Below are 23,579 nucleotides of genomic sequence, written 5' to 3' on the forward strand. Positions count from 1 at the left end.
TCCCACCAGCCCATCTATCCAATTGCTAGCAACCCTAACCTCTAGTGATCACGACAGCAAGCATGCCACTAAACCTACCCTGGCCAGGGATTTACATGGACACTATGTGCCCAATCACCCACTACTTGACTTGACAACAAGATCTATACTTGTTGATCATCATGAGCTGACTCAATCTATTTTACTTGCTTATATTTGAATTTGATTGGTTTAGTGGTGATTACTCCTTTTTGGCATGCAATTTATTCCATGTAACCTTTGATTATCAACCCACACCCATCATCTCAACCTTTTTGGTCATCCTCAATGAAACTCAATGTGGCTGTCCAAGATTTATTGATGAAAACTTTGTTTATTTCAGACATGATATCTCTATCCAATCTGGGCTTATCACAGATTTATAATAAGTGATTCATTGGAATTATCTTTATCAACAATCTTCTAGTGATGGTTTTCTTTATCTCAGGGACATATGAATAATGCTACGGTATAAGGATTTCACAGGGTTGGTATTTCTCTCCATTTATTTAAACATTGATATGAGATATGCAATTATACATTAAGCAGTTCAACTAATCCATATGCTTATTCTCTATAGATAGTTAAATCTGGGCTTATCACAAATTTATAATAAGAGATTCATTGGTATATCTTTATCAACAATCTTCTAGTGATGCTTTTCCTTATCTCAAGGACATATATGTTAGTGTAGGTTTTTTTCCTTATGTTAGGGGGTATTTATTTTCCTACACATATTATTTAAGCTTGCTTAGGTTTATTTTATGTAGTTACTATGAGGACACATGGTGAAATACATAAGCCACATGTGTAACTTTTTCCCACACATGGGTAGTTGAGTTACACATCCTCTTTTGACTTTTTGTGCCACCTCTCATAACCACTTTTTTGACCTTACCTAGGTAGGTCATGGGGTAGTTAGATTTCTCACATGTTTTTTGACATTTTACCAAGTAGGTACAACCTCCCACCTTTTATGGGGTATGGGAGTTAATGCACCTCTTAGATGTATATGCCCCATTTTTTCTATATATACAACCCTCTCCTCTCACCTTCATCAGTTAAGTGATAGCTCATGTGAGAGTATTGAGAGTCTTCTCAAAATTCTCTTTCTTTGTCTCTATTTTTCTCTCATTTCAGATATCTCTTCATTCTTCTATTTTGATCTTCGATCATCTGTTGAGTGGAAGTGCATATGATCTACGACCGAAATCAGATCTTGGCTCGGTTCTCGCTTCTTGCAGAATCTAACATGGTATCAGAGCAAGGTTGTCTGGTATAGCTCATTGTTTTTCTGATTTATTTGAGAAATTTGAGATTATTAGATAGCTAATATTTTTCTTAAAAACCAAGTATGCTCTTCTCCTGCATCCTTGAATGAACTGGAGAATCAGAACGGTTTAAAAGAAAATAGGCATCTGGTTAATCTGGTTTACATATACGTATTCCTGTGAGATCTGGGTGATTGCAGCTTTGTGGTAATACTGGGGGCATCTTTAAGTACTTCCAGAGTGTTCAGAAGGCTTGAGAAGTTTAAAAGTGACTTTTACTTCACCAAAATCAGAGATTGGAGGAGACGATAACAAATCAGAATTATTATTGTTATTTTTTTTACTGGAGCCGTTTTCAATTGTGCTTCGAATTTCCAATTCTGCTCATTTTTAGAAAAAATGATTTCTAGGTTTTGTTCCCAGGGTTGAAAAACTATCTAGGTATCTGTCACTTTTTTCAATTAGTTGATCAATTTTAGTTGATCAAAGCTATGCTTCATGATCAAAATCTACATTTTTCATTTTAGGCAGAAGTTACTAATACTGCTAGATACATTCAAAATAGATGTCCACACTCCATCCTAGAAAATGTTGTCGGTAAAGTTATAAAATAGCTGATGGGTAGATTAGCATGTTGTCGGTGAAGTTATAAAATAGCCAACGGGTAGATTAGCATCTGAAAGGATGCGTGACGGTTGAGTCACCCCTTCAGAATATTATATGTACACTGTCCAGAATGGACTTTGGGTGTGGTAATCACAAAGTAACAAGAATCGGAATCGGACCGGAATCAGCAAGGCCGAATCGAATCGTGAATCGGCAAATTTGAAAAAACCCTTTAAATTTAAAGATTTTAACAATTTAAAACTTATTTCATGCACCCTTTATTGAATATAACTTAAACACACTATAACATCATCAAATAGAAGTTAAAACTTAACATACATAAACATGGAACATAAAATCCATCACATATGTAACTATGTTATCTAAAATGTAAATTGTAGGCTAGCTGAAGTAAATAGAAATCAAATGATCATAATAATTTAAATCATAGAATGTATGTAAGATGATTCATAAGACATCAAATCATAAATGTATGTAAGAATCTAAGATGAAGATCCATGAAAGTTTGAAACATATGTCTATCAATGATTCAGTATCAATATCTGTAAACAAAATATAAAAACAAGGCTCCAGCTCAAGCCTCAGACTCATAGTCATCATCATCATCCTCAACATCATCCTGAAGCTCGACTGCAGCCTTAGCCTCAGCCTCTGAGTATCCAGTCTGCCTAGTAGCAAGGCATCTAATGTAGGTCCTAGAGGACTGCTGAGCCATATCTCCCGCATGTAAGATGGGCTCATGAATGTCGCTAGGGCCTGTGCCTGTGCGTGCACGTGTGCGTCTACCAATGCTTGAAGAACATGCTCTAGCTGCCTCAGCCTCTATATCCACCTGATCAACCCACACACGGTCTTCCTCAGTGAAGATTGGATCCACAACCTCTGTGAGCCACTCTGATTCTGGATCAAGCTCCTCCAGAATGATCGGAGAGGAGTCAGTGCCCAAAATTTGTCTGATCCTAAGACGGAGGTTGTAATGAACAAAGACAATATCATTCAACTTCTGCCCTGTCAACCTGTTTCTCCTCTTTGAATGGATGTGCTCGAACATGGACCAACTGCGCTCACATCCAGAAGCGTTGCTTGGCTGACTCAGAATATGAATGGCAATTTTTTGAAGTTTTGGGGTTGTGGCCCCAAACATTTGCCACCATCTATCTGCAATAAGGGAAAAATTGAAAATCGAAACAATTAGTCTCATTTACAAATTACAAGTTAACTCTAAAATTACATAATCAACTTTAAGTTTAGAATCTAGATTCATGAACATTGAATATATTATTTAATTTTTACCTGGCTATAGTGTTGTCTGAGCATTTATGGCCATCCTGCCAGAGAAAAGTGGCCCCTCTTTATTGTTGAACTGGTCTAGCTCAACAATCGCAGCAGCGCTATCTTCATCGCTACTCAACCTCTGAATCACTGTGTATAAGCCAGTGAGAACCTCCGCATCTGCCTTGAACTCAGGACGGAAACGATATGCCGGATTCAGAAAGTAAGTTGCTGCATGGATGGGTCGATGGAGCTGATTTTGCCATCTGCTATCGATGATGTCCCAAATAGGGTCATACCTCTCCTGCATATTGGGCTCTGATGGCCTCCTTGGCCCTATCCATGCCCTCATAAATGTAGCCCATAGAGGGCTTCTCTCCATCAGCAATTCGTAGCAAAGCTACAAGGGGCTCAGTGACCTACATATAAAGTAAAGCAAAAAACTTGAGTCAAAACTTAAATATAAAATAATATAACTTAAAGTAAAAGTAAAAAACTAAATGTTAAATTGCAATAAATTTACCTGCAGGATTTCTCTAGCGGGTTTCCAAAAACCATCCTCATCAAATATGCAATCCGCCACATCTATCCCTACAGTGGTCGTAGCATAGGAAGAGGAAATCCACTCCCGCCCAACAAACATGCTCCTCAATTCATCCCTTGATGTCAACAAGGACTACAAGGTGATGAAATTCGAGGCAAACCTCGTGATACCTGGGCGAGCTAACTCCTTGCCTTTTGTGTACTTCCTCATTGTGCTAAGGACAAATGAATGATTATAAATGAATTTGCATATGTTTTTTGCCCTTTCCACACATGACTTGACAAACTCAAGTTTGCCAATTTCCTCCAACATGAGGTCAATGCAATGTGCTGCACAAGGGGACCAAAATATGGTGGGGTGCCTCTCCATCAAAAGTTTACCTACAACAATTTTAAGTCAATTAGAAATTCAAATTTCAAAATTCAAATAAATTTATTTTCAAAACTTGAAAAGTTAAATGTTTACCTGCAGCAACATAACTTGCTGCATTATCCGTCACCACCTGGATCACATTTTGTTCTCTCACCTCTGCTATGACTTCCTCAATAGCCTCACATGAGTATGTGGCATTTTTTACATGTGCGGAAGCATCAATGGATTTGATGAACATGGTATATCCTACAAGTAACAAAACAACGAATTAGAATATTAAAATTAAATGGATCATCAACAAATTAGCATTCAACAAATCAAAATTTACAATTATGTATGTAGGAAAGTAGAATGATCAATTACCTCCACAGGATACAAGAAAATTGAGGAGTGTTCTATTCCTCCTATCTGTCCAACCATCAGTCATGATGGTGCAACCCTTTGCAATCCACTCCTTTCAGTTCTCCTCGAGCTCAGCCTTCATGTCCTCTACCATCTCATCCAAGAGGTATCCACTCAACTCAACCTCAGTTGGGGCTTTAAACCCCGAACCACAAATAGCAACCGCATCTATCATGTTCTGCCAATAAGGAGCCCAATCACAAATAAAAATTTAGATGTCAAAGACTCAAATTAGAAAACAAGTAAATATAATTAAAGTTTTACTTTTACTTTTAATTTTAACTTTAAAGAAAACAACGAAAAAAGAATCAATTACCTGGCTGCAATAAATGGAATGTTGCAAAAGTACCAAAATTTGCATATCTCCTTTCTGGCAGCATCATGAATCTCCTTGTTCAAACCCATGCCCTCAAGCATGGGTTGGGAACCAGGAGTAGTGCGGAGCACAAAGTAACTATCCATTTTGTTTTTCCGCACTCTAGGCTGCAATAGGTTGGTGTGGGACTCTGTCTCAGTATGTGACCGACTAGCACTAGCACGAGCAGAAGAACTAGGATAAAAAGGAGGCCTAAAAGAACCCTCTCCAACACAACCTACAGATGCAGAAGCTGATGCAAATGCAGATGTGGATGCGGCTGCGGATGTGGATGCGGATGCGGGAACATGGGAGCCAATACCCCTTAACCCTTCAAGTTGCATTTTCCTATTGGCTTTGTCTTTTTGAATTTTTTCTAATGCCATTAAGCAAGTGCGTTTTGCCTAAGGAGTTTGGTGAGTGCAAATTGTAACATCGTGTCCAGGTATAGCAGCAATGTGGTATTTCAATCTATAAATACCCCCAGAAGTTATTTTTTCTTTACAAAAAATACATTTTGTTTGATATTTGGTTCTTCCAGGAAACTCTTCATTATATTTCCAACATTCATCTTTTCTACCCATTGCGAATTTGCGAAAAATGAAAGCAAAGGCTGCTGCAATAAAAATTTATATGTAAAATATCAAAGTTTGAAGCTAATAAAAGCTACAAAACAACAAACCCTGGTTTGCAACTTAGTAAAAATAAAGAACATTCAAGATTTAAACTAAAAATCTTGAAAACTATAAAAATTTAACAAAAAATGCATAATACACTAACATGCAAAAAAAAAAAAGAGCACTTACCTCTTGCAAATGAGTTGAGGAGTGTTGAGATTGGCTCCTTAATGCTCCCAATGCAATTGATGGCCTCCCCAAATGGATTGCTGATCTCTTTTGTGCTCTTTCTTCTTGCCGGTTAGAAACCTATGGCTTTTCTTTTCTCTTCTTCTCTCTGACTTTTACTCTCCTCTACTCATGTTAAACAAATAGAAGGCCCTTTAGGGTTATAACAAAGAAAATAGGTCAAAAACAAAGTTAAAAAAAAAGCAATTTTTTTAAATTTTACAAGTCTATACTTTATTGACCACGAGCAATTCATGCCGATTTTTTCAGGCGATTCATGCAATTTTTTGGATGAATCGCCTGAATCGGCGATTCAGGCGATTCACCTGATGAAATCGGCAATGGCGATTTCCGACTCCAAAAAAATCGCCATTGCTGAATCTAATCGCTGAATCGCCGATTTAGGCGATTTTTGGACAATTCTCGTTACTCTGGGTAATCATCATTGGAAGCACTATGTAATCTCTTCGGCATATATGTGAATAATAAAAGGAGTACTGTTGTGTTACATGTTCTTGTCTATTGTCTATATGCATTAAACTATTTACCCCATACAATAAACATTTGGCACCGTTGTAATGGAGACATTTAGACACACCTGGAGGGCAGAAAGGCGTTGGCCAAAAGAGGATGCGGCAAGAGATAGATGAATCTGGAAATACGGATAGTGGCCGGCAGGATACGTCCTCTGAGGAGGACGACTCAGAAGAAATGGAGGAGGTGGAGCAAGATGATGAGGAAGTTGGGGTGATTTTAGCAACCCCACTTTGCTTTCCTTGGCAGTTGATGGCTGTGTCAGTAACAGCTACGTCATCTCTTACAGCACCGCATGTACACACTATGGCAAATGTTCACATTCCAGGGTTCGGGCAGTTTAGGCAACCAGTGGTGATGACCCCAGTCACCCTAAACCCTAGACCACGAACAGCAACAGGAGCGATAGGATCAGCTTCACAGTCAGTGGTTGTCCAACCTTCAAGAAGCCAAGGGACAGCATCACTGACAAACACATCTATGGGAACACAACCTCAGCCAGCGGTTCAGCCAAAAAGGGAGAGGAAGAATTGACCCCCATACCACAGGAATCACCTTAGTCAGTAGCATTGAGTATGCCTCAGCCACATCCAGTAGCAAAGTTGACAGTCACGGAAGGAGGAGATAGTCAGGGAAGGGCACAAGAGCAGGTCCAATTAGAGGTGATTGGGACGGATGCAATAGTTACAATAGCCAACACACTACTGGATGATGTAGGATATCAGAGTGCTGATTTCAGCATGTCGAAGGCGGAGCACTAGGCGCCAATAGCCGTACAGACTAGCTCATTGGATCATGTGAGTGAGTATTTGAGACAGCGACTACTTCCCCCTATTGCCAGAGGCCCTTCAATCCAGTCTCCCATGAGAGAGGACCTATAGGTAGAGGCGATATGGTCGAACAACAAGGTTGTTTAGGTCCCTGCTTTGCCAGAGGTAGGAGATCAGAGTACAACATCAGAGAAAGCAGAAAGGAGGGTACGGACGAAAGGTCCTATAACAACAAGAGAGGAAAAGGATGAGGATATTCAGCTATGCCTCACTGACATCACAAAGAAAAGTAAGCTCCTGGCAGAGTTGGTGCTTACAAAGAGGCAATGAATAGAGGCTGGCAAGAAGCTCGAGAGGAGATGACCAACTGACTTGTCACCCAGCAAATGGCATGGGAAACAGAGTGGACAGCGTTATGAGGAAGTTGTACAAGGGAAGCAAGAGGCAGAATAGCAACTTGTAGCAGTATTACAGGAGAAGGAATCAGCAAAGAAAGCAAATGACCAGAAAGAAGCTGAATGCCAAGAGGTCACGATGATGCTGAAGGAGGTAGTGGAAGAGAATTCACAGATCAGAGCCGATTTAGAGGTCCAGATGAAACAAGTGTATCAGCTTCGACAAAGCCGGTCTACACAGTCAGGGACACATCCTTCGGTTTAGTATCTATGCATTAATGTAATTAGTTATTTTTGAGTAATTTTCTTGTGTTGTCGTCCGGAGATGACTTTTCTTTTTGGGGGGGATGATGTTGTCGGTAAAGTTATAAAATAGCCGACTGGTAGATTAGCATGTTGTCGATTAAGTTATAAAATAGCCGACAGGTAGATTAGCATGTTGTCGGTGAAGTTATAAAATAGCCGACGAGTAGATTAGCATCTGAAAGGACGCATGATAGTTGAGTCACCCCTTTGGAATGGTATATGTACACCGTCCAGAATGGACTTTGGGTGTGGTAATCATCATTGGAAGCACTATGTAATCTCTTCGAAATATATGCAAATAATAAAAGGAGTATTGCTATGTTACATGTTCTTGTCTATTGTCTATATGCATTAGACTATTTACCCCATACAGTAAACAAAGAAAAGTTCTCAGGTCTTAAGAACTGTATTATGACAGTATTGAATTTATATTATTCTTTACACTAGCTGAGTTTCAGCAAAAGAGTTGAATTATTCTGAGATTTGACACCTAGGACTCACTTGACTGGTTGGCCAAGAAAGAGGGTGAAGAGGTGAGAAAGATCTGCAAGAACATGAAAACAGAATCAAATGTGATACAATAATTTTATTACTTTTAAAGAACCATTTAATAGCTCATGTTGTCCAATTCATATACTTTGTCGTCAAGTCGAGTGCTGGAATTAAGTACCAGGATGCTCAGTAGCTGGACAAGGTGTTCCATGTCGGGGATAAGTTTAAGGCCTATGGTTGGGAGGTTAAGCCCCAACAATGTTTCCCCCCTCCACAAAATTTCAAGAAGTGCATTAGACAAAGATAAGCATTCAAACATTTATTGGTAACAGATAATTTACTTTTATGATGTTTATTCAAGTAGAAGATAAGATGGATTGATTTATATCATCGTTTCAGTTATTTCCTTAAATGAAAGCAACTCTTATCATCAATGTAATTGACAACCAGTTAGATTTGTTGATCTTCCAACTGGACATGGAATATCTCTATATACAAGAGATAGGTTTATCTAATGGATTGTTATTTCAGTCTTCCTTTTATTTGAATAATGAATTAACTGAATGTTATTGCCATAGTTAGCAATGGAAGGAGAAGAGATGATACAATGGTAATTGATGCGCTAATTGATACAGTAGTATGTGATACCCTAAATGATACAATGGTAATTGATGCCCTAATCAATACGGTGGTATGTGATGCCCTAAATGATATAATGGTAATTGATGCCCTAATTGATACAGTGGTATGTGATGCCCTAAATGATAAAGTGTTATAGCTAATTTTTCCTAAGCGGTATTTATAGATTAACTTGGAATTTGCAAAAGCATCCTAGATGGATTTCGGTGTTGAATCCTACGGTATGTAGATTTTAAATTTCATGTTAAATTCATTAATGATGTCTTCAATTGTTGGTTATGAAATTTTCCGTTTAAGTAATTGTAACCATTAATCTCATTCACATGAACATAACTGATATAACTGTCTTCCTATGAATATGTAGTATTAACTGTATTTCTTTGATATGCTAGTTGTTAGTTAAGGCCCGAGAAAACTGGATGTTACAATTATAACATCTATCATTCCTTGCCAACAAGAAGACGTCAAATAAATTAAATAAGTATGTGTAATAAAAATTCGTTAGAGAAAGAAAACTATAAATTTAAAATAATCAAACAAAAGAGAATTACTTGGCTACAAAAAATGAAATGTTTCAATACTACCAAAACTTGCCATTTGTTTTTTAGCAGCATAATGTACCTCCTTGTTCCAAGGCATGCTCTCAAACGAGAGTTGTGAATCAGGACTACTGTGTCTCCTAAAATATGAATCCAACCTAGGACCAAAGCTGTTAGTATCACTAGAAGAAAAACTAGCAGCACTAGCACTAGGAAGGTACAAAGGCTTTGAAGAATTCTCTCCAAAATAACTTTGCGGATGCTTTTGAATGGGAACCAATAGTTGCCAACTCTTCCCTTGGCCTCTTCTTCATTTCCTTTATTGCTTCAAAAGTTTCTAGTGCCATATAGCAATCATGAACATCAGGGGATGCTAATTTACACGGCTCAATTTCATGGCCATGTATCTTGGCAATATGGTATTTAAAACTATTGATGTCACTGTGATTAATTTCTTTACAATATTTACCTTTAGTGGTCTTGGCCTTAGGCATAGGAATCGGACAATAAGACAATATTACAAAAAAAAAACATTTGTGCTTTGTGTTTTATAAACTAATATGAAAAAATAGGGTTTCTCTCAGAAAAAAAAAGTATGTTTTTAAAATCTTTTCAATTCTTGAATCTTTTACTTTCAAATTCAAACTTCAAAGAAAGAACAATCAGCTAAACCGACATTTACAGATCTCTTCTAAAAAAATTTGGGGTTTGTTATTCCTCCTTTGAAGTTTGAATTTGAAAGGAAAAGATTTGAGAATTGAAAAGTTTAAAGAAAAAATTAAGATTTTTTTCTGAAAATATAAAAAAGATCCAAAAAAGCCCATAAAATTTCAATCTTACCTTTTGGAACAAACTTGAAATAAAATGAGAGCTCTTTGCAATTGTTAATATGAGACTTTTGACACACCAAATGCATGCAATAAGCTGCACCAATGTGATTTGTTGATATTTTTTGCTTTTCCTCGCTAGTTTTTCTTAATGCACTCTTGTTTTTCTTTTCAACTTATTGTTCTCTTTTTTTGCTAGCATAATGAAATGAGCTCACTTTTAGGGCTGCAAAGACCAAATAGAAGAAAAATAAACCTAAAACTCACATTTTTTATGTTCTTTTATTGCAATCCCTCTTGTTGCACCGACCTAGTCTTGTCATCGGGACTCCCTTGGTCATGTGCGTGGTGACTTGCGAGTTTGGGTGAGTCACTCCTCGAACCTATCCGGACCCTTGTGACTCACCTAGGCTCATCACTCGTTCTAGGACTCGCCAAGTCTGGGTGAGTTCGAGCGAATTCCAAAGCTATGATTTGAAGTGCTATATTGTATGTTCATATGTTCTTCTAATGTCTGATGGTATTAACAAGTCAGTATATGGTAGATCCAGAAGATGGAATTATGAGAAGTTGGAATATGGAGGAATTATGGAGGTAGAATAGGCAGATGTTAGATCCATGTCTGCTGAACCACACTATCTGAAATGCAAATGCGAACCATTCTTTGAACATGTCTTGACTATTTCCAACAACCAGCCTTGCCAACAACAAACAACATAACACAACTTCTAACTCTAAACTATTGTAGATTTGAAAATGATTTTCCAACTTTTAGATCTACAAATTACATTTGGATATATATCCTTGGAGGTGGTTGTGATGCTTGTGCTTAGATGAAAACATCAATTGGAAGCATGTTATGAAGTATATGGGCCCCTATTCTCTCTAAAGTTGGACTGAAATGCTTGAGGTGGCTGACTTTGTGTAAATGACACCTCTCACCACTATGATGGATCTAGTTGTAATTTGATTGATCAAATTTATATATATATAAACATGTAATCGAATGAGTTGGCACAAGCATGATTGTGGATCAAAGTGGATGTGTGTGGATTGATTTGGGATCGAATGAGAAGTTATTGTAATGTGAGTGTGACAAAGTAAAGGAGGAAGAAGTGTGAATTCCATAGAGTTGTAGTGTTTGATCAAGAGATCTTGTTCTTTTTCGTTTCGTCTTTTCCTTGTGTTTGTTGGAAGATTGTTTGCTTTTCCGAAATGTGCAAATCTATATCTTCCCTAAGGTAAGATTGTTTGCCTTAGCTTACAAGTTCTTTTTTGGGAGCGGTGTGCCTAAAATAATTATTGGAACTTTGTTATTCGTATGGTAAGATTCTCACCATGGTCTTCCCAAATTTGGTTTCCATGTAAATCAGGTGTTCTTGTGTGTGTATGTGTTATCATTGCAATATCTTTTATCCTCCCCCCTTCTTCAGCTTTTAGAGGTGTTCAACAATACCAAGGAAATGGAATGGAGAGTTTATTTTCAACTATCAAAAATTAATCCAACATAAAGCCACTCACCCTATGTGAAGGCATCTTTTTAGCAAGAAGAAAAAAAATCCACTAAGCTAACAAAAAAAGGGTACTCCAACATCATCATTCCGTTTGGTTCGTGGAAGATGATAAGAACTAGCTTTTTCAAAATCCGGATTTGAAATTTTTTGTTTCAAAATCGGCAAAATGGAATTAGAATACCAAAGTTATAACTTTGTCTCAAAACCAAGTTTTCCAACTTCCTACTAGCAAGTAAGAATTGAAAATCAAAACTTGGTTATGTTTTTTTAGGAGTGTAAAACCAATAGATTGGACTACTTTTTTGGAGTTTACGTGCAACTCCAAGCTTACGCATAAAAATGTGTCTTCACACTCATCTTCCGAGTGAAACAAACAGTTCAAGTAAAATCCCAAAAAATAGGAATGAAGATTTGCAAAACCTTGATTTGGCTAAATCAAGATTTGTAGAAATTGATTTCTACAATTCCACGAACCAAACGGACCCGAAGAGCACACGATTATACTAAGAGGGGGGTTGAATCAGTATAATAATAACTTTGCCAATTTAATATTAGAAACGATAGTCCACCAAAATAACTGAGGGGGGGGGAAGGGGGTGTGAATCAATTATCCAATAATTAAAACGTTTATCAACCTTAAACAATCTTATCCATTCAATCAAAGTAAACAGTGACCATAACAAGATGCACATGGACAATTACACCAGATATATTTAATAGGGAAACTTTTAATCAGAGGAAAACCCCAGTGGGAATGATGCTCACAAGATGATGTACTAATATAAATATTCCTTGTTAGAGGATGGACCCTGATAGGACTCTATTACAACATTTAGTACATATGAGTCCCTATTAGGAGACTTTGAATCCTTGTTAGAAGATTCCAACCCTGTTAGGAGTTGTAGAAGACAGAAGGACCCACTGTCCAAACAGTGCTTCTGGGGCAAGACCACTGAACTCATTGTCCAACTAATCTCTCAACTATTCTTTGTAGAATAATTGTGTGTACTATACTGCAACTTCTTTTCTCTGTCCTATCAGCCAGACCAATCACTGTTAGACCATGTAAACCAAATAACGGACCTCGGATCCAAGTATCAAACTTCAGATCACACAATAAAACCTCGGCAATGAAGTTTCCTTCACTTCTGCCCAGCTCTACTTAACTTCGCATTCCGCTCTTCAATCATTCACATTCACCATACATACTTCTTCATTACTGATGATAAGATAAAGGAAAATGTCCTTCCTTTATACCGAATCCATAAAACAATTCCCTAAGTCAGCTATTACACCTTCTCAATTAAGTATTATAGGATCACATTAAGAACACGTTACACTTAGTGATAACATTAATCTTTTGCCTTGCGCATGTAACATTATGACGAGCGAGCTTATCCACATCGTCACCAACATGTCTTCTTCACATATTTAACTTCAGCTTACTAGAATAACAACTCTGCTAAGAGATATAACAAGTTTACCAGAACATGCCTCTATAAACTCTATCTCAAAATAGTCTTCACCAAAACTTTCATAACTTCCTCCAGACTTAATATCTTATGCTTTCGAGGGTAGCTACGTATACTAGACACAGTATAATCTCCTTTTAACCTCACTACTAAAAGTACTCAACGATCTATCCGTACCAACTTGATCTTTACCACCGTTCTTCTGTCAAAGATCACATAAAACTGCTATGTTGACATCAATGACAAACACAGTCATGAATGTAACATATCATCATGATAATGATCTAATCATATTTTTACAATACTCCCCCATAAGAATATCAACAGCATTCATGCTTCCAACATTTAAAACTTTTTTTTTATGAATAGTCCCTTATATTAAAAAAAATACAATAAAGTTACATATTCACAAAAAAGGGGCTAGGGGAAATAGGATCACCCCGTGAGTTCATACGGCCTAAGGCCGGATATCAACTATTCATCAAAAAAAAACTTCAGAAAACATAAAAAGCCTCAGGGTATCAGCACAGCACTAGGCGAGGGAGGAGGTGTCAGTAAAGTTATAAAATAGCCGACGGGTAGATTAGCATGTAGTCAGTAATTATTATATAGCTGACGAATAGAATTAATTATATCTGAATGGGCACGATGGTTGAGTCACCCCTTCGAGAAGGTATATGTACACCATTCGAAATGGACTCTGGAGGATGGTGGTAATCATCATTGGAAGCACTATGCAATCTCTTCGGCATATATGTGAATAATAAAAGGAGTACTGCCATGTTACATGTTCTTGTCTATTGTCTGTATGCATGAAACTATTTACCCCATACGATAAACAGGATGATCCTTATCATCAGATCCCCACCCAAGGGTGGGGTGTGCAAATGGCTCAGGGGGAGCCCATCCGTCATCAACAGCAGCATTATCTTCTTTTTCTCCCTTGGGCTTGGGAGGAGAAATGGCTAAGTCCAACCAAGGAAACACCCACTTGGGGTCTGAATGCGTAGAGGGCCAACCGATAGCAGGAGCAACAAGAGCCATTGTGGACCACCCCAAGCCAAACCTTCAAGGAGGTAAGGCGGAGCGGTGCCGACCACCAAAGCCTCCAGAAGAGCGATGCCGACCAAAAGCACCACCGTTGGGAGAGCGGCGTGACTGAGAGCAAGGCGTGTGTGAGCAGCGAGCAGAACTGCTACGTCGTTGACGGCAACCGCAAGGAGGGGTACGGTCGCCAAAGGCCAAATCCGGTGGAACACGAGCTACCATATAGGGGGCATTTCCCCAATGTGCCAATAGGTTCTGTAGGTGAGCCACCTCCAGAGCCACTTTATATGTTTGTACTTGAATCTGCAACATGACATTATTATAAATACATGCTTTAGCGTACATAGCAACATTAATGTCAAGTGTGTTATTAGCATAAATAACTGCATTGCGATCTTTCCAAATGGTAAATAACATCTCCAATTTAAAAGCATGGCATATCTAGGAGTACTTGAAGGGAATTTGAGTGTTGTCACCTAGAACAACCATATGCCAAGAGAAAGGTTCTGAAGGGGCGAAAGAGATCATGGATCCATTGCCAGTAACATTGGGCCCGTCGACAGAACCAAAAAATGTAATGGGCACTTTCGAAATGCCCAAGAACTAAACCAACTGCTAAAAGAGATGAATTTATGCAAACTGAAGATTGTACCACTGCTGAAATAATATTAGTTCTCAAACTAATAGAATCAAATACATAGCCATAAATTTCAAAGGCCAAACCCCAAAGGAATGATGTCTAGAATGTTACAAGAGAGGATGAACGTCCTCTAATGCCAAGAACAGAATTGTACATCCTAGTTAATATCAAATGCAATTCACCATCATCCGATGCTAAACAATGAAGCTCCCACCTCTATTTATACTTTCCCTACACCCTTCTAGAAGGAAATCAAATATTAATTAATTGCAAGTACTAGAAGCTTCCCCCTTCCAATAATTAATGCACTCTCTAAAAACTCCTCCCTTGCAATACAATAATTAATTGTGCTTCTAGAAAATTAAATTACTAGAGGCTTCCTCCTTTCCAATAATTAATACACACTCTAGAAGCTTCTTCCTTGTAATACAATAATTAATTAAATATAAAGTCACCTTTCAATTTTTAATTTATTTAATAACTTTATAGGAAATTAATTTAATTTCCTCCTATGCTTCACCTAGCCTTTGGAGAACGCAAAGGCTAAGAACTCCACTTAGTTGCTAAAAAGATGGGTACATTACAAAAAATGTGCAAAAAGTCTCTAGTTGACGACGAAAAGGGCAACTGGGGTCAGGAACACCCAGATGTCGCAATCGGGGGCCCAAAGGCAAGCTCTGAAAAAGAATACACCAGGTGAAATGCGCAATTTTAGGCTCAATAATGGTTTGCCACAATGGAAGACCTATGACTCCAAGTACAGTGAGAGGATTGCAAATGTCATCTTTGGTTAAGAACTTCAACCATAGGCAGTTGAGGAACCAACCATCGGTAGCCCAGCCTAGGCTTGTAGCCAGTTACCAAGGTGTCTGGATACCACTTCTAGTCTTTCCACCAAGGGTGAGAGGATTGAATGCCAAGTTTATGTAACAAATGTGGAGGCACCGCAGAAACTAGAAAATCAAAAGTCTAGCAATTTGGACGAGTGAGCCGGAATTGCACTTTCATGTCCTCCCACGACCGTAAGCTCATAGTAACTCTAGAGAAAAGATCTTTAGGGGTTCTTATGCCACGTTTAAAAAAATGCAGAGCACTAGCCCCATGTACTTTGGCCAGGGGAACACCTTGGATAGCAAATAATGGTGACCACCAGAGATTGTATTGGTTCATGGAGAGCCCATCTCTGAACCCATCACTAGCCTAGCGAAGCCAAGGCTTAACTGCTTCCCAGCCTTTCTAAATACGCTTGGCAACAAAAGTGCCCTGAATCTGAATAGGTTTAGTGGTCACAAGAAGGGTCTAAAAACCAATCTCCTTCTAGGCTAGCTGGTGAACCAGAAAGCCTGAAGAAATGCAATGCCACAACAAAATCTTCCAAGCTTCATTGCCAAAAAGAGCTCGGATAACGCATTTGGCACAAAGAGCAATACCTTGCCTCTAGGTAGACAGCAAGCCTAGGCCTCCAAACTCTTTGGGAAGACAACAGAAATCCCAAGAACTCTATGAAAACCCTGGTGAGAAGCATCTGAAGCCCAGAGGAAATAATGTAATAGGCGCTCAAGTTTGAGATAAGAGGCCTTCAAAGGAGCCCAACAGGAAGAGTAGTACACATGGGTGGCGGCCATCACTTTGAAACAAATCTGGAATTTGCCCACAAGGGAGAGAGGTTTGATGATCCAATATTCCAGCTTCTTCTCTATTCGTGCAAGGACCACAAAATTTTTTATCCAAACAATTTCTTTAATAACTTTAAATATGCTGAAATCAATAATTATGCACATGAACACAATCACACAAGATTTACGTGGAAACCCAATGTGTGAGAAAACGACGCTAAATCGTTGTTTTACACAAACTATTATTTTACAATGGTTTGTACACTCCAACCCCTATGTTTATGAGCACCAACTCACTAGAAGCTCCAACTCCCACACTTTGCAAGCTCCGACCTACTTGAAGCACCTATTCCCACTGCTGTCTTTGTGAGCACCGTTCCACTGCACTCAAATTAATTTTCCACCTTGGTGATGTTGCTTACTTAACTAATGATGGAAACATTGTAAATCTCTTCATTGAATCTGCTATGTTTCTTTCACCAATCAGAAAACACAATCTTCTTATAGTTGTTTCAACTCTGTAATATTGCTTTTAATTTGATTACAAAGTTCTCTATAATTACATCTGAAAATATCCTTCTTTATATCCTCTTTATTAAAGCAGCAATCTTTCTTACTTGATTTCTCTTTTATTACTGTCACATACTTATAATATATATATGTCAATCTGAATATATTATTTTCTTCACACCTTCTCTCAATTCTTACACATTTTTTATTTCAAATGATTCATTCCTTATTTATATCTTAAATATATTGAGATGTGTCTTTACAAACTAAAACTCATGTCTGTTCATAAATAAATTATATCTTTTCTTAATTATAGTCGCATGTCCTTGATTTGAATTGTCAATTGTATCTTTATGTTTATACTTTATAGTCAACTTTATTAGTATTTTAATACGTTTCCACCGCTGACATCTGTATTTGAGTCCAGTGCCATCAAGACTTCATACGCTGTCTGTTGTCTTTCATCGCTGGCTTGTATTTTAGCATCTACAAACTGTGTAGTCCATAAAGACGTGGATTCCTGGTGTGGCTCTCGGTGTTTTACCCATCCATTTCAATACCCGACTCCAGCATAGCTTGGTTTCTGATTAACACATTGCTTAGATATTTTTTGTCCACACACGACATGTATGTTGGGTATTTTCGAAGTCATGAGAGAAACTATATTAACCTGATAACATTTGTCTCATATGTAATGATGATTCTTGTTTAATATCAATTGATGTTCAACCCGCCATTGTATATTTTCATAGGTGCTAGATAGACTCAAATATTACCGTTGTTGATATGCTCCATTCACATGCAACTTATCCTTTGGTTTTCGTATATTTCATTGAGCTCCATCTGTACTATTATTCTCCGTGTGGTGTAACCAAATTTATCGCTGAATGTCTCTGTTCCAATGCTGCTCAAACTTTACTTCTCTTGAGGCATACTGCATGTATGTGTGATGATATTTATATATCAAATCATTGTCTTTCTAAGACATGTCACTGTGTATCCTGAACGCTCTCAGTGTCATTTTAACATCACTTGATTTAGGTAACCACTCTGTTCATTTCAATCGATGGATTTCACCGTTGTGCTTGGTATACTTGATGTGTTTATATCGATGCCCTGTTATTGCTTGTCACACCTTCACCAATCAATCAAACTATGAATCATTCTCTGCTACGTGGATATACATCTTTGACTAGCACTTAGAGAATTAATTTCAAAACATAATTTGTCATCGTGATTTGAATAAAACTATAGATCATCCACACTATTTATATACTGCCATATACAACTTCCACGTTGTGCATCTCTGATTGTCATGGTCTTCCATATTTAGCGTAATGAATGAATTCATGTGTTCAAGTCTTCATCATGAATATTACATTGATACAAACTTCTGTTTAAATTATAACCTCGTACCATTACATATACTTGTCTTGTTGGGGGTTTTATGAAGACTCTTGATGGCACACTTGCTGCACAATATGTTTGGTCTCTGACTTATGTGGCTTTCCAATGATTTTACATGCCTTCTAAAAATGGTCATCATCACTGTCAAATGGAAACTTATTATTCATCGTAGGTTATCCATCTTCAACAACTGTATACTCATCATTTTGCGTGGAATTCTCTAACCCCGATGGCACCTTTGATGTGGCTTCATAAATCCAATACCCCTGTGATATATATTTCCAAATCATGTGATAGATACATATCGTGTCTTCCACATGTTTCTGCAGGTTACTAGACTGCTTTTTCACTACTTTCTGATTACTGTCATATGTATGCTGCTGTGTATGCTTCTAAGGTTTCCATAACTTCATACATTGGCTGGAAACTTCAATAATATGGTTAGAGAGTTTCCCAGAATTTCCAGCAATATCCTTTATTATTATAATATATCCATATATATGTTACTGCTGCAGCTACGTTGATCATTCTGAGAAGATCTCTGTTCAGCCGTCTTCTGTGTCTTCATCATTCAGAATGAAATCTTTGAATTCACAAGCTTGTAGCAACATATGCATTTCAGATAGACATATTGCTATTTCCATCACTGGTAAGTTGATTAGTTCATTTAATTATTTATTTTGACATTGACATCAGTGAATATTTGATCAATCTCATGAATGTCTTTGACATCAATGATAACAATCCATCACATTATACTGCACCTCATCAATGTTAGGAAAGGACTATAGAAGCCAAAGTGGAAATGGAAAAAAATTAAGATCTTGTATAAACATCCAACCCTAAACCATAGACCCTACCACAGGGATTGACAATGAAGTTACAAATAGTGTTTCTATGAGCTTTTGGTTTTCAGGGACATCAAAAAAATTCATTAATATTGGGGATGTGTGGCATATGATTAACTATAAACATTGATACAACATGTGTGTCGGTGTACAAAATTACCAGTCCTTTTAGTTCCTCGTGTTGTTTCAACTTTAAAGAAGGCTGGGAGGTAATGAATTCAAGGTTATGACTCGGACAAAAATCTGCCAATTAAGCTCTTAAAATTTTGCCAATGTGCATTTCTAGAATCTTGGACTACAAGCTAATAAACAGAGATAAGATCAGTTAATTGATTTGTGACAAAGACTCAAGGTTTCAAGGTTTCCACAAACAGTATATCCTCAGTACAGATGAAAAAATACGAAAGTTTGTTACAAGTTTTAACTGACCAGTCCTGTGACCAATTATGAGGCTTGATCTCTACTTAGAGGAATCTAAAAAGATGAGCTTAAAATAACTGTTTTATTAGATGTATCATTGAAGCCTGAGGCTTTTGTATGCTGGCATTTGTTTGCAATATTTAGAGACCCAAACAAAAATCTTACTCTTCTATTGTAGTTGCTGCTGCTTATTTGATTTTCTTGCATTTCCTTAGTTCTAAGTTGACTAATTATCCTCAATATTTGGAAATAAGAGAGGCAAATAGAGAATTGGAACTGCTCTTACTACAAATCTCCAGGTGAACACTGCAGTTCAATGGTGAATTTGTATGCTGGTGAAATTGTGCTTTTGTGCATCGATTCCACAAAACAAAACGAACATAATTTCATCTAAAGCTCTTCCCTTATGTTCCATGGAATCTCAAGATGGAGGTACTCAAGGTGGGACAGTGGGATGTGCAGAGCCCCTTCTGAGGTTGAGGGCAGTGCCCCCCACACAAGATTCTGGGTATGGAGCCCCACCACCAAACACAAATTAAGGACTTCAAAAGCGCACAGACCTTCATAGTGCACACCATTTTCACAATTTTATAACTTCCTTTCCAGCAAAAAAAAGCCCTGGCTATTTTCTAGTCATAAGTGATTTAGGGTGAGCCATATATGCCTATTTATAAACTTTTACTTTTTTCTGATTGCTCGGGGGGTGAGTAGGGCCCATAGACCATTAGGATTAGGGTTTATGTCATGATACAAAAACACCTTCTGAAGTATTATTATTTTCCCCCAAGCCCGAAGATATCCCATCTTGGAAATGCCTAGTTTTGGTGGAGGGATGCATTCAATGCTCTTCTCTTAAATTAATGCCTAGATAACAAATGTCAAAGGCGCCACAAGGACATCTTGATGTCACCCTTGGGGTCCCCTTCATGAGGACTGCCCTGGAGACATCTCCCATATCCAAAGGGAAATCCTTGGATGTCCCTAATTTCTAGAAAAACAAGGGATGTTTTAGGGATTTTTTGTCACTGCCCTTGTCTTTGAAATCCCATACACACTCTAATAAGATTTGTTCCTGGGAAACATTGGTTGTAGATGAACTTGAAATAATGACAATCAACCTATGAGCTAGCATAAACTGGTGATGTGTGATTTTTAGCAGTCTCTATTGAGGAAGATCGAATACCTAATACCTAAGGACTCCACAATGTTCAACGCCTCACCTCAGAACCCCTTCCATGGAAATTTTAACATTTTTTAAATTTTACTTTAAAAGTATTATTAATTTCATCAAGTAATATTGTCTTAAAATTTACCTACTAAATATTATTGCATTAATATCATCCTATTTGGCCTTTAACCATTTCAACTCATTTACTTGGCAAAAGCATGATTAGTGTAATGGCAATACAAAAAAGGATTACCATCCAACATAAATAAATGAGCAATTGGCTCTCTTGCAATCTGCATTGTGCTGCACAATTTTACAGTAAATCTTCGAGATTTCATGGTTTGCTACAAAAGGGTTTGTAGCGGGTGTTGTTTTGTTAAATAGGACAGCTTATTTGGTGTCAATTTCTGGACACAATTTGCAAGGATCAAACCATTTAAAAATCCAAATTTGAAGGGTTTCGAGTTTTTCTACATGATTTTCAACAAATTGTGGGTTTTCTATGTGGAGTTCTTATGTAATCTATAGGGTTTTGTAACCCCCTTTTTAAAAAAATGGTTTTTCTAGGTTCTTTCGTGATTTTTTTGTAAAAGGGTATTTCTCGATTTTTCAGAAAATTCAAAATTGTGGTTTTTCTTTGTCATGGATTTGCTGTTTTCTAATAATCTTTTAAAAAACCATGACTTTTTTTCCTATTTTTTCTTCAAAATGTTGGTTTTAGACGATTTTTCACAAAATCATATTCAATGTTTGACAAAATGTTTCTACAGTTTTTTATAGAATCACGGTTTCTTGTAGAATGTTTTGGGTCACACCTGGGTTTTTTAGGGCGAACATTGTTTTCATCTAAAAGATTTTGACAATTTGTTTCATAAAATCATAGGTGTTGCTTCTTTTTGACAATTTTTGGCACATTCATTGTTTCAAAATTATGAAGTTTTTATAATTTGATCTCAATGACTTTAAATAAAAAGCTTTGTTGGTTGACATCATATTGGAAGGATTATGGTAAAATTGGTCATATACAATGGTTTTGCAAAAAGTATTGGGGCTAACCAGAAGTTCAACTAGGGAGGGTCACAAATAAGATAGATAAGATAAGATAGATTTATTAATGTCCAACAAAAGACCACGAGGGTCTAAGGCACTAAAAGCATACAAGGCAACAACCAACAGTGAGAGCACCAAACGGTGCTCACGGAAAGAACAAGCAAGAAACAAAAGAAGCAAAAACAATGAAGTTAAGACTAAATACTCCTCATAGATGAGAAGTAGTCCAGTACTGAAGGATAAGGCCTAAGGTGAGGGTGAGCCCCAGAATGTCTAAGGGAGCTTCTGGAGGTAGGATGATGTTGTTGAGTGGGTCCCCTACGAGGCTTCACGGATCTGGTGTGTCTAGAGGAAGGGTTGAACAACCACTTTGTCCCCCAGGCATGGGACATAGACATAAAGAAAGAGGTGATGAACTATTCAGATGTTTGTCACATCAAAACTAGAAGGTGTAATCACCATGTTGCATGGCCTCCTAGAGGTAAAGTGCAAGAACCACTAATCAGTGTATCTAAAGAAAGAAGAAATGGACGTGCACTCTTTGAACAAGCAGTGGAACCTCCCCTTGATCTCATAGTATATGGGGCAATAGAAAACAAAATGGGTCTCTAATTCTACCTTCCCAAGGGGGCAAAGGCAACAAATCTTGTCTTTTTCATTATGGTGATCAATTTGTATACGTAACCGGTGGGAGTCCACTCTAAAAGATCCCAAACAAATGTAGAGAGCACGAGTTCGTGTAGCGCTCAGCATAGAAGGCCATCTTCAAGTGGAGTCCCCACAAAGAGTTACTCCATGTCGCAACAATATACTGCTTGTAGATGTCAAGCCTGACGTGCTCATTTAGCTCCAACTAGGAGGGAAGGAGGTGAGCGGAAGCATCAAAAGAGAATCAAACTAAGAAGAGTAGAAGCTTGGGTGAATCAGCAATGGGCTCTACTAGTTGGATTGGCACCCGCCACTGTCTTGGAAGAGCAGTAAGCCAGGTAAGAATATCTGTGATGACCTTTAGTAGAGTCTACGAAACTTTGAAGGCAATGGAGGAACCAAATTAAATCAAAGATAGTCCCAAGCCTGAACGGATGAGCCCCAAACTAGACAAAGATGATAATGTGGGGTAGATTGATGATATCTATTAGACTTGGACTCTCTCGATCGAGGCCCAATCGGAATCCAAGAGAGAGGGCCCCAACACAGTAGGGTCATAGAGGACTGTCGGTTGGACCAAAGTCCAAGAGGGGCATCTTGGTCATAGTATCTTGGAGGATATGTTTGAAGCATTATCTCTCAAGCATAGCCAGGGAACGAAGTCCCTTATTAACTCAGGGCTGCATGACAGGTCTCATACTAAAGGTTCGAAGAACTTAACCCCCAGGTAAGTATAGGAAGATGTGGTCTCAACCTCCTTGCCTTGAAGGTAGAAATAGAGATGCAAGGTCTTCAAGCAGTTGAAGACCATTACTCGGGTCTTGCCCAAGTTCACAACTAACTATCAAGAGTCACACAAGGAGGCCAGCCCATCAAGAAGAGGTTGGATTCTCTCTGAGTCTCTAAGGATGAAGCTGAAAGAACATCATCATCAACAAACAATAAAATAGACATCAAAACCTAGTGTAAATAACAGCCAACATCAAGAAGCGAGAGGTCACAGAGGAAAGACTCGAGCTCGTCAATGTAAA

At 37.9% G+C, this 23,579-nt stretch overlaps 1 protein-coding gene and 1 long non-coding RNA gene across 5 annotated transcripts in view; one reads left to right on the top strand and one right to left on the bottom strand.

The window, feature by feature from the left end:
• Positions 1-23,579, top strand: part of LOC149532073 (uncharacterized) — a 246,419-nt gene that overhangs the window by 218,950 nt on the left and 3,890 nt on the right. The window lies entirely within an intron of this gene.
• Positions 3,216-4,595, bottom strand: LOC149532074 (uncharacterized). 2 transcript variants are annotated; one of them, XR_016358782.1, is made up of 3 exons: positions 4,468-4,595; positions 3,712-4,350; positions 3,216-3,607 (listed from the first exon to the last, which is right to left on the bottom strand). It is a non-coding gene; the product is annotated as an uncharacterized LOC149532074 (long non-coding RNA). The 2 variants fall into 2 exon arrangements; XR_016358783.1 differs by lacking the exon at positions 4,468-4,595 and having other exon boundaries at positions 3,712-4,268.

Source organism: Cupressus sempervirens, chromosome 11 (genome assembly GCF_028749045.1).
Source record: "Cupressus sempervirens isolate cs-2001-9-10 chromosome 11, ASM2874904v1, whole genome shotgun sequence".
Lineage (NCBI taxonomy): Eukaryota > Viridiplantae > Streptophyta > Pinopsida > Cupressales > Cupressaceae > Cupressus > Cupressus sempervirens.